Here is a 12,175-nt window from a genome sequence, read left to right as displayed (position 1 = left end):
TTGAGGCAAAGAAATTATTCCGTATAATAGAATCAGAAGTTGATAAACGTCAACCTGTAATTCCATACTGGTTATAAAAAATTGATTAATCTGAAACGTGATCTATTGATTTTGAAATAACTTTAACATTAACAGTAACAAACAGGTAAAACTAATCACAACTGAATGACGTTTTAACTGAATTGGGTGAACGGAAAACGTCACAAGTCTCCCTACTAGCAATAATACCATAACGCCTAAAAGAATGGCGGCCCCCTATACTCGACACGGTCACATGCATTAGTCCAACACATAATTTGCAAGATATTATTCCAAGCATTTGTATGAAATCTCTCATGCGTGTCATGTAAGCAGTAATTCCTAGCGGTGAAGGAATGTCCGCCAGATTACATTCGCAGTTAGCGTCACCCCACGTGACCATGATTTTCTTGAATACATGTTTTTGCACTCTTGAGGGGGCACGTCATCTTTTATCGTTAGATCTAGCTCGTGGGATTCAACTATAAGTATATTTTCAATTTGACCTCAATTTGCTTCTACGCGTATCCGCGTATCCTCCTCGGTATCCAGTTCTACGAATTAACATTTTAAACGTTCATTAAAAGTTCATAGAGAGAGGACGAGGCTGTTGTTCCTGAACCTCTGCGTTGTTTGGAAGAAAACATGATAGAAATTAACCAATCAGCGCGCGAAAATTCACTCAGTTATTGTAAAATAGGGTTTTGCAGTTATCAAATGAGAAATAAATACCACAAAACGTATAAAGCGACTTTTCGTTCTCTTTATTGACAAAATCAAATTACAGTTTTACGGCCATAGTTTGTCGATCGTTGCTTGTGGTTCGTACCGACGTCAATACGATAAAAAAACGAATTGATGCAATTTTTCACGGCAAAAAACGTCAGCGCGAATTGATTTCCTGCAAGTGACGAACGTCGCTCATTCGGAGCCATTCCTCGATTTTGTTGGCTACATACGCTACATGCATACGAGCGACTTAGGGCAAGTCTAATGCTACATTTGTGCTTTTCTTATCATTTCAGATTTTTTTCCTTTTCCTCTGATGAACTTTTCCGTAAACACTGTCCATTTTGGTGAATTTATGTTGTTTGGCGGTAAGTTCTTATGGGAAAATAAAGAGACCATTCTTCACTCTTTCCGTAGCTTGAGGGTGCTGAAGGGTGTTTTCGTGACCCGTGGTCGGCCCTTTTTATTTCCTGTGAAATGTGAAATAGCCATCTTTTTCCTCGTGAATCGTGATTTCCATAGTCGCCGTGAACCGTGATTTTCCAAAATGTTCTCTTTTATTTTCCGTGAAGCGTGAAATGCCGATGTTGTATTTTTCGTGAATTGTGAAAGGGCTGCTTTATTTTCCGTGAAACGTGATCTATACCCCCCCTTCACCACCCTCTAGCTTAGCGATCGACTCATCCTTCATTGATGCGCGCGTCTAATACAAACAAATAATTTTTGCAACACAATCTTTGAGGGTTGTTGAAGTTAAAGAAGTGAGTAAAAAAATAAGAACGTCATTTACCGGCTTCACTAAGGGTCGGCCCGTTCAGTGAAAAACTGTGACCTCGGTCACAGTTTGTCACTACAGTCAACTCTCGTTACAGCGGACACGCTCAGGGACGTCGTTTTAGTGTCCGTATTTAAATGGCGAGAGACCGTAATAGCGGGATGTCCGCAAGGCGACAGTTGACTGTATACGGACCTCCAAGCCGGCAAATAACAAATATCAGTCAACACTATTGCGGAAAATTTAGGTCCCTTCTAGCGTGAACATGTTTAGACTTTAAAACACATCTTGCAAATAGAAATAAGCCAAAACAAAAGAAACCTCAAGAGCAAAACTTTTACGATAAATTACAGAGGTGTCAAACCGCAAAAACAAAGAGCGGCGCAGTTTTGATTCGATTATTTTGACAGCTAGACATTACGCTGCTTACTTGGTTTTGCATATTTACCTTGGCGGGGGGGGGGGGGGGGGGGGGGGAGAAATACTTTTCCCCGATCATGCATCGCGTTTCTCATTTACCACTATCTCTCCGCCTTGAACGCCTGATAGATATTGGCTACTTGTCGCGGGGCATTTGCCATTTGTGGTTATCCGAAAAAAGCATGGCAAATGCCGGACAATTTACTAACGCGTGGGAGCAGTCTTCTCTAAACGGCGGCGACTCAATATGTATCGGACTGTTTTAATTTATATTGTTTTGATTCGATTTTGAACGTGTCGTTTTCGGCATTGTAATCTCGACTTAAATGTTAATTTGTTGTCTTAAAGTTGAATAGCATTCGTAACATTCGATACAAATGTTGTGCACACGCTCACGTGCTCCCAAATGAAAGGCATGATTGAAAGTTAAGAAAAAAATCAATATGTAGACAGGTTACTCTGAAGTTAAGCCGACACTTATTTGTTTTAACGGCAATGTGTTTATAAAACTTACCTCGTAGTCGAAACTCATTTCTTAGACGGGGCAGTCAGCGACAATCGTTCCAATCTTGACGTACACAGAATCGACACAGAAACATTCAGCGCCGTGCGATCGTATTACAACCCTAGTGAAATATGACCAGCCACTACCCGCCACCCACTACCATTTACCTTTGTATATTAACTTTTGTTGTTGAATGAATAACTTGAAAGAGCGACGAAAGAAGGAATCATGGATGAAAACTTTACCTCATTTCGTATTAAATGTAGCAAATTTACAGTAAAAAAAACGCGTGTGTGGACAAATAATCTTTTTATAAGTGTACTAAGGTACCTTTAGTTTACTGGATCGGTAGTAAGGGACTTTCACGGTATCAAATCTATCAGACACCAGTCAACAGTCACCAGTCAACAGTTACCAGCGACCAATTACCAGCGACCAGCGACCAGCGACCAGCGACCAGCGACCAGCGACCAGCGACCAGCGACCAGCGACCAGCGACCAGCGACCAGCGACCAGCGACCAGCGACCAGCGACCAGCGACCAGCGACCAGCGACCAGCGACCAGCGACCAGCGACCAGCGACCAGCGACCAGCGACCAGCGACCAGCGACCAGCGACCAGCGACCAGCGACCAGCGACCAGCGACCAGCGACCAGCGACCAGCGACCAGCGACCAGCGACCAGCGACCAGCGACCAGCGACCAGCGACCAGCGACCAGCGACCAGCGACCAGCGACCAGCGACCAGCGACCAGCGACCAGCGACCAGCGACCAGCGACCAGCGACCAGCGACCAGCGACCAGCGACCAGCGACCAGCGACCAGCGACCAGCGACCAGCGACCAGCGACCAGCGACCAGCGACCAGCGACCAGCGACCAGCGACCAGCGACCAGCGACCAGCGACCAGTGACCATGGCGGCCGGAAACCAACAGAAACATCTGTCACTTAGTTTTGCTACAAAAGGGTGAATTTATCCCTCGAGGAACTCTAAAACATTAAAATAATACTTTTTCTAAGACATGAACTGTTCAGATAGCCAAATTCCCCGAAATAAGTCACTTTTTTAACCATCATGACAGCTCTCCAGGCCGTCATGTAAATGCTGCGTCACGCAAAAGCTCAGAAATTCAAGCGCAGTGTATCAAAGAACCAAGATTCCATTCGGAGCGAAAATTTGCATGAATATTAGTTTTCAGCTGCTCTTATACATCATTTAAGTATAATCTCAGGAAGATCCATAGTTTTGTAGTTCGAATTTTAGTGACGTCATGTCAAAACCAGCTATTTTCATGCACATCAAACTCATTTTTCATGTGAATTGGTTTGCACGAGGATTCCTCTTCAGTGAAACAGAGGCACAAGGTGCCTCGGCCTATTGACACACCGAATCATTACCAAAAAAAATGAAGACCGTAACGTGAGCCGGCTTCAACAAGACAGGCTTCGTAACCAGTCCTGACATCGACCATTTAACAAAAGGAAAATCAGCGCCTCCGAACAATTAGAGACTTACTTGACAATAATTAACACTGAGTTATTTCTCCAATTAAGCGAAAAAGGATTACCGAGAAGTGTCTTCTCCGCTTCCACACGTGTTGGATAAGGGAGGATAATACTCCGTGGGGGGGGGGGGGGGGGGGAGCACTCCCATATGAAAAGGACGGGGATGCTCGTCGGAAATTTTGAAAAGAACCCCTAAGAGGAACCAAGACCCTGTTTTGTGGGCGTGGCTTGAAATTGCTTTAACCCCTAAGAGGTACTAATTCTAAAGCAACACATTATCTGACACTGACCTTTTCTGGCTCAAAGGTACCATGGAAGCACTTGCTGTGGGACCTTTTGAGTCTGAACACCCCAAGAGGTACCATATCCGCTTTTTATCCCTGTAAGGTAAGTCGAGCACTCCCGTCCTGTTTATATGGAAACCCCCCTGGGGTAATAAAATGTCTCTCTTGGTTCAGAATGTTCCACAAGGATGTAAATATATAATGATTTTGTGAGATAATACTCCATAACAAAATGCCAATTTTCTTTTGGAGGCACCCTTCTTTAAAACCTATTTCTCTACTTCAGAATTAAGTGTCCAATTGTTTAAAGCAGATCTTCTCCACAGTCCGGCCACAAGAATGTAATAGTATCCTCGGTTGACTATTTGTACACAAACATGTTGAGAAAAGAACATAGGTTCAACTTCGGCGTGCCTTTATTAAACTTCTTCTTTCATTTGAATATTGAGTGACAAAGAGTGTTCGTTATACAGCATAGCGGCAAGTCTCTGCGTGTATTATTGGCTTTAGCTCATGGCATTAGTATTTTGTTGCTAGTATATTGTATGTCATTGAAGTAAATCGTCAATTGTATTAGATTTTGGCTATAACCCTAAGTGGGTATAGGTCGTATAGGGCCAGAGTCAATTATATTAAGATTGCCATTGTATTTTGCCATGTATTTTGATACGATTTTGCGTTTAAATTAAGAAATCTGCACACTGATAGCTATATTTCAACATGGCAAAACCCATAGTAACGGTTGTTTACAGCCCAAAAGTACTCACCAAATGGATTCATTTCAGTACATCTTAATGATACTTTAAAGGAAAGCTTTAGACATGTGCACTTATGACAATTTTGCATCATGGTCCAGCTGAACATTGTTTCCTCTACGATCTTATACGCTCCTTATACTTGATTAACATTTCTATGACTGGTTTGTATTTGGGTATTCAATGACACACTGATGTAAAGCCTTCCGATATACCCCCTCCAGCTGCACCTACTCCCCTTTCCCCTAATTTGAGTTCTAGGAGACTGAAGTAATACTTGGAAGTCTTATCTCTAAAAATGACCAAATAGACAGATCACCAATATCTCGCACAGCATATCTCTATTGAGACTCAACTGAATTTGTCAAATTTTTTATGATTGGAAAATGACACAGTTATCTAGGTCGTAAACCTCCAGCAATTGCAATATATAAAATGTTTCCCCGCCCTGTTATTCAGTTAATTTAGTTAATATATATTAGTTATTAGTAATTAGTAACATTTTCCCCATTTTCATGAGAAAAAAACAAAACACCTCAAAACACTGTTTTCTCAAATTTGCTCCCTGTACAACGTACTTATGGATTGGATGAACTTCTCGAACCATTCATTGGTACGTAATTGCTGAACACCTCTTTCACTTAGGAGCTAGTTATTCATTAACTATTGGGCATGTGACCTGAAAAAGCTCATTTTGCTCAGAGTGCGAAGTGCTATAACATGGTACCATAACTGTCCCACAGAGTTGTTTTATAAAAAAAAAAAATATATATATTTTTAAGGTATAAAACCCCGTTTAAGCCTCTTCTTTAACATGTGACAGTTTTGGCCCTCCCTCGGATCTCCACGCTTGTTCATGATTTTATCAGTACCTGGATTGGAGATACTCGCCCATATCATTTCTCCCTCTTCAATTACATCCTCGCGTGTTGATCGATGTGCCACAGACGCGTTTCAAGTCTCGGGATCTCTGAGATCGTTAACAGGTGCCAGTTTTGGCCCTCCCTTGGATCTCTATGCGTGTGTTTCAAGCGTGCAAATCTCTCGACTTAGACAGTGCGTGGGTTGGAGATTCTCACCCGTATAATATTTCCCTCCTCTCGCTCATCCTCGCACATGAAGCGGCGCGCCACAGTCGCGTTTTTGGTCTCGGGATCCTTGAGACGTGTATGTGAAAACGTCCCGTTTTCTCAGATTTTGCATTCCCAGCCGGGTTTAAGTCGTAATTTACCTTTATCATTACAGGAGGAAGTTCTTTTTCTGTCCTTCTTTTAAATTTTCGACTGCTTTTCTTGCAATGCTTTTCTTTCCTGGTTTTCCTTGCAATGTAAAATGCAAAATGTAAAATGAGACTCTAGTAATTAGGGAACTGAAACCTACCCTTGATGATAATGTTAGCAGCGAAAAGCTTTATCTTTATTAGTTTGTATCTTTTGAGATGCAATGTTTGTTTTCAGCTTCTGTCATTGTCATTATTAATTAGTTACTTATCTTAAACTTAAAATTTTAGTCGTTTCTGCTATTTTCAACGGTCACTTCTGAAAATGTATGTCGAAACATACGAAACGTCAAGTAAAAAGAAAGTTTTTTTTTGTTTTCCAACAATGCGTTTTGTCATGTTTATCATCGCAGATTGTGTGTTATTTCTTGCTAAGCTACGATGGCCACAGAAAAAGAGTATTTATCCCGCAGCATTATATTGGCCGGTACCCTTTTATACACCTGGGTTGAGAGACAGTATCTTGCCCACAAACACAACACAATGTCTCTGGCTAGGGCTCGAACCCAGACCGCTCGATCCGGAGACGAGCGCACTAACCATGAGGCCAACGCACCTCCCGCAGCAGGTCACGTGATCCCTGATAAACATTTCGTGAAATGAGATATATTCAAACACTTCAAACACTAAATCCCCTATTGGAATTCCCCGCGAAATTACAAAAATTCATTAATTTGAGTCTGGTGAATAGACTATAACAAGTTTTGTATGGTTAAAAATCTACTGTATGGAGACGTCAACTCCCAAAGAAGGTTTTCTTTTCCCACCCCCTCCAAATTTCAAGGAAAAAGCCTTGGTAGCGAGGTTGAAAATATATTTGTCATTATTTGGACAATTTTCAACCGCAGGAGTAGTGTTTGTTTGCCTTCAATATATACAGGTGATTTTGACGTCTCTTAATCCAAGCAGCTTCAGTAGGAACACATTTAATTTAAAAAATTTGAATGACAATTAAATGACTTACGTTTAGCCTGCGGATTGGTTTCATAAATTGAAAAAATGCTACAAGCCATGAAATCAGAACACATGTAATAATCTGGAGTAGTTTTCGGCAACTTTCTTAGTCTTGCGATCCTGATGTGTTCTGATTTCATGGCTTGTAGCATTTTTTGTTCTCCCCTTGCATAGGATGTCATTTTACAGGTTTGGGCCTTAAATAGGGTATCAATTTTCGTTTGATTCATCCTTAAATAGGGTCAGGGTTTAAGACCCTTCGCGGCACACAACTATCCGAAATTTATGGGAGTACCCCCCCCCCCCGCGGGGGGGCATAGGGCTTCATATGCATGTTGTCTTGCTTAAAGGTGTAAATTTCCGCCTACTGGTCTCACTTAGGGTGTTGGGCAAAATGTCAGAGGAATAAAAGTAGAAAATATAAATTCCGTATTTTTTAATAATTTGGTATCTTTCAAGAGGGTAAAAATAGCTTGAGCCAGGCCACTGGTCTCCTTCAAGGGTTTAATTCAAATTTCTGACAAACATCCCTGTCTGTTCTAGAACAGCAATAAGAAATGCTGTTAATTAATGTGCATGTATGTATGTGGAGGGCTTTTTCTTCTGGATCCATCTTATGATCAGAAGGGAGTCTGTTGCAAACTTGTCCAGCATTAAAATTTGAAATCCTGTATTGTTCACATATTTGGATGGGCATGCAAAGAATAACCCAGTAGCTTGGTGGTTCTTTTACATGTAGCTCATACCTTTTTCATTAATTTATGCTTCTCCTTATTATACACATTCTATTACAGGATATGGACATCGATCTAATCGTTGGACGCAGGCGTCTTGGCGAGTGGCTCTTGCCATTTATGCGCGCTGCCCGGCCTTGTGTGATGACCTCAAGAAGCTGGATATTCTCCAGCTACCATGCAGGAGGTCCTTGGAGAGGGTAATGGCAAAGATAACAGTAGAGGATTGTATCCATGAAGAAAGAATCATCGAGCAACTGTCTTTGTTTAATCAATTTAAAACCACCGCAGTCCTCAGTGAAAGACCACTGGGAGTTGGAGAGCTCCTTTTTGATGAGACAAAGGTGAATAGGGGGTATTCCCTTTGTTAACATCATAACAGCCAAATTGGTGTACCTTATTTAAAAAAGAATTTTGACTATCTTCCTTTGCTTGGTACGTCTGCATGGCTGCAATCAATGATGTTATTTGAATCCTACAGGGCTCATTGAGCATGAATTAATGCACCTCATTTAAATTTTAAGTGGTTTTCTTCTTCTTTTTTTTTTGCTGTCTTGTTGGAGCAGTATTAACTGAGTTAAATTTGACAAATTAATCATAGTTGTTCCAATTACATATTTTAACAAATAGCTGGCTCAATATACAATTTTGCCAGACCCCTTTTATTATTGCGTTTACTCAACTTATGTTGTCGTTAGTTTAAATTAAATTACTACTTTCAGATCCATTCAATGATTCAAAACTGTTGTTGGATTGGTAAAGCCTTTAATCCTGATTTATCACCATAATCCCTCAAATGGAAAGTAAATACCAATCAGTTAACTGGCTATAGTTTGAAATTATTTTTAACTGAAATTTCAGACCATGAAATGCTTTTAAAATTGTAATTAACAGGTGCAGAGTAAGATCCAGATCCGTTGCACAGATGGTGTCGCCATTGGTTATGCAATGAGTGAAAATGACTGGTCATGTCTCCATGATGTTTATGAGTCCCTGTTTGCCTCAGAAAATGGAATTGGTCAAAAAGCAAGTTATGTTCTTCAGACCTACTGGCGGGATTTGACATCTGGGTTTGAGTTTGCTGGGCCTTACTTTTTCCGTGAAGTACCCCTGGATGGAAAGTTCCTACATGACATCATCTTTAAGGTGATCAGTACCCTTGAAAAGTACTGGTTCCATGTCATTCTATTGGTTGGTGATGGAGCTTCCTGTAACTTAGCGCTTTTCAAGAGGCTATGTGGCTATGCAAATGAGCAGCTCCCAGTAGAAGACAGTGGTGATGAGCAATACCGGTTCAAGGCCAGTTTCATCAATCCATTCAGCACCAGATCAAACAAAACCTGCTTTGTCATGATATGCCCTGCTCACCAGGTATGGCCTTCTAATTTAATTATTCTCGTAGTGTGTGCAATTTGTAACACCTGGGTGTTATTGTTTCTTATATTTTCCAGTTAAAGAACGTCATTGCAGCTTTGTACAGTTCAAGGAACAAGGGGAAAAAGCTTTTGAGAAGGGAGGTACTACTTTTGGCTGGCAGCCAACAATTGATCAATATCACAGGGATCAAGAGAGATCTGCAAAAGGACTGGGTAAGCGTGTTCCTGGTCTGAGGTATAGCTATGTGCAACGTGACTGCTGGACAAGACTGAATGTTATGCCTGCAAAAATAATGCAGTTAAGCGAGGAAAATTAGTGTAATTTTGTAGAACTTTATAGATCCTTAGCTTGAAAATAAATAAAATGATGGAAGAATGATAATTTATGCCACACACGCACATACTGGCAGGAATTAATGTTACAAATATTTGTTTTACAATTTAGACGAAGCCTACAATTTTATGAACGAAAGAGTGATAAGTGGTTTTGTTTACTTTCACATTTTCTACAGCAACGTTATATGATTGCAGCCTTGGAAGAATATGCAAGTTTGAGTGGTGAAGGCCGAGAAAAAAAGTGATGTTGTGAAAGAAACTGCAAGGTACCTATAAGCATGCCACCTCATTTTTGAAAAGGGAATCCTTTATAGCCATGTGTTTATAAGATCCAATGAGTCGGCTGTATTCAAAAACATACAACAGGGATGGAGATATTTTGAAGAATGGGCAGATGAGCACAACAACACAGGTATGTATACATCAAAAACTTTATTCAGTTAACATAAGTTGTTTGCCCAGTAAAGGTACTATTAATACAGGCATCATATAAAGAAACAATAAAAAGATTAAAAGTCAAACAATTGGGTCACTTCACCTGGCTGTCCTTATAGTTAAAAATGAAGGTCAGTCTGGTTGATGATGATGTGATTCAAATGCTTAACATTCAACATTTGGATCAATAAGCATCAATCACATTCGCATTTTTTTATTAGATCTCTGTTTTTACTAGGCCACTTGAAAGCTACACTTTCATGGGAATATCAATAACTGTATGCTAGTTAACCAGTAAACCAGGTCATAATAAACACAACACCAAAATACTGTAATTAATGATATTTACAGTACACCCCTCTTTCTGATCCCTCATCCCTAACTTTTTGGGGTGGCAAACTGGACTATGGACTATGGGCTATGTCTCCTTTTAATTCTTTGCAGAATATGTGGACAACTCCAAACGAGCACGTGCAGCAAAGTTTTTAGCATGGCAGGTATTGCCGAATAAAGATTAATTTATTTATTAACATTTCTTGTTTACTTGTTCTTGAATGTACATTTTAAAGATCACATTACATCGCTCCTGGTCCTTGGAGGGAAGACAAGTGTTCCTTTTAATGGGGGAATAGTATATATTATATTTAATTATTGTATGTAGCTGCTGGGACTATGAGTAATATGTAATGCCTTCTTACAGGATGTTTCTGGTTAAAGATGATTAAAAAAGCAGTCAATTGTAAAAGACACAACCACATCAGCTTTGCTGCAAAACATTTATCATGTATCAATAAAAGTTGTACAATAGAAGTATTATCATTATAATTATTATTTAACAATATATATGTGAGTGTGAGCTGGGATCAGTTGTTTAGTAAGCCCTTAATGGTATTTCTTATTTAGCTTGCCTTTTTAATTTCTTTCCTTCTAGACATTTGACCTTCAAAGAGTCATGGTCTTTGGATTTAAACAGTTCTCATCATACTTTTTTGAGAATTTTCCTGGATACACACTGTCTCCATTGCGGCTCTCGATTAGTCGCCTTGAATCCCTTTTTGGCACACTCAAGTTCCATGCCCATGGTTCTCTAAGTGCAGGGAATTATGGGTCATCTCTTGGAAGGATTCAGTTGAGACAGGAGCTGAAGCTCACTGCTAGAGCCACAAGCCACAATCAGAAGGGTTACCGGGACCAAGAGGTCCATATATCTGGCCCCACAAGTGTGTCCACATTGAGCACTGATCATCAACAGCCTTACATTGAAATCATGGCACATTTTGTTCCTTATGGTTATCAGGGTGTTAAAGAATTTATCTTTCCATACCAAATTTCTCAAAGCACTTTTCAGGGTAGGCAAGGTAGCTCTGCATGCACCCTAATAGCCCTTGTAATGGGTTTCAAATTCTCCTCTGGGTTGATTGGTGAACCAAAGAAAGTTCTTGAAGAGGGTTGGTTTGGCCATGTGGTATCAAGTATTGCTGAGGGCAATAAAATCTTTGATGAGTGCTTTTCTGCTGCAGGAGTTGGTGGGCTTGATGTAGAAGATGCATTTAGCTCTGTTGGAGATGATCTACATCTCCTTTCCTATGAGGATTCCAAAGATTTTTTTATTAATGGTAATAACTTCCAGGATGTCATTTCAAATGTCAAGGAACGGGCAAACATGAAAAGGAAATCAGTTGGTATCTTTGTATCTGGTGGAGGACTGTAGTAGTTTTAGTTTGGGAAAATGGGGCATGTGCGATTTTCGATAGCCACAGGCATTTACAGTATGGGTGTATTCTCTCCCATTCCCTCCCGTCCAAAGAAAATGAGTTGATATTGTGGCTAGCCAAGACATCCCAGAAGTTTTACAGCACCTCAATACAGTATGCCCAAATTACTTGGGTGGAGTACAACGGATAAATGTAGTACATGTCAAAATGTGCCTTGTCATTTTAGAAGAAAAAAGTACATTTAGTATAGCTTAGTCAGCTAAAAACTGTTGTGTGGCAGAAGTTTAAGTTGTAGATAATAATTATTATCATAAAAACTCTTTTCAGCCTGGAATTTCAACTTTTTAATGAAATG

At 40.3% G+C, this 12,175-nt stretch overlaps 1 pseudogene across 1 annotated transcript; it reads left to right on the top strand.

The window, feature by feature from the left end:
• Positions 1–8,021: 8,021 nt before the first annotated feature.
• LOC149111346 (uncharacterized) lies at positions 8,022–12,175 on the top strand (annotated as a pseudogene). The gene is made up of 8 exons (XR_016207962.1): positions 8,022–8,302; positions 8,853–9,329; positions 9,410–9,632; position 9,808; positions 9,847–9,892; positions 9,927–10,082; positions 10,550–10,602; positions 11,037–12,175. The product of XR_016207962.1 is annotated as an uncharacterized LOC149111346 (transcript).

Source organism: Orbicella faveolata, unplaced genomic scaffold (assembly GCF_042242905.1).
Source record: "Orbicella faveolata isolate gen_17 unplaced genomic scaffold, um_ofav_v1 contig_24, whole genome shotgun sequence".
NCBI lineage: Eukaryota > Metazoa > Cnidaria > Anthozoa > Scleractinia > Merulinidae > Orbicella > Orbicella faveolata.
The sequence above is the reverse complement of the archived record's forward strand: the minus strand, read 5'-3'. Positions and strand labels throughout refer to the sequence as shown.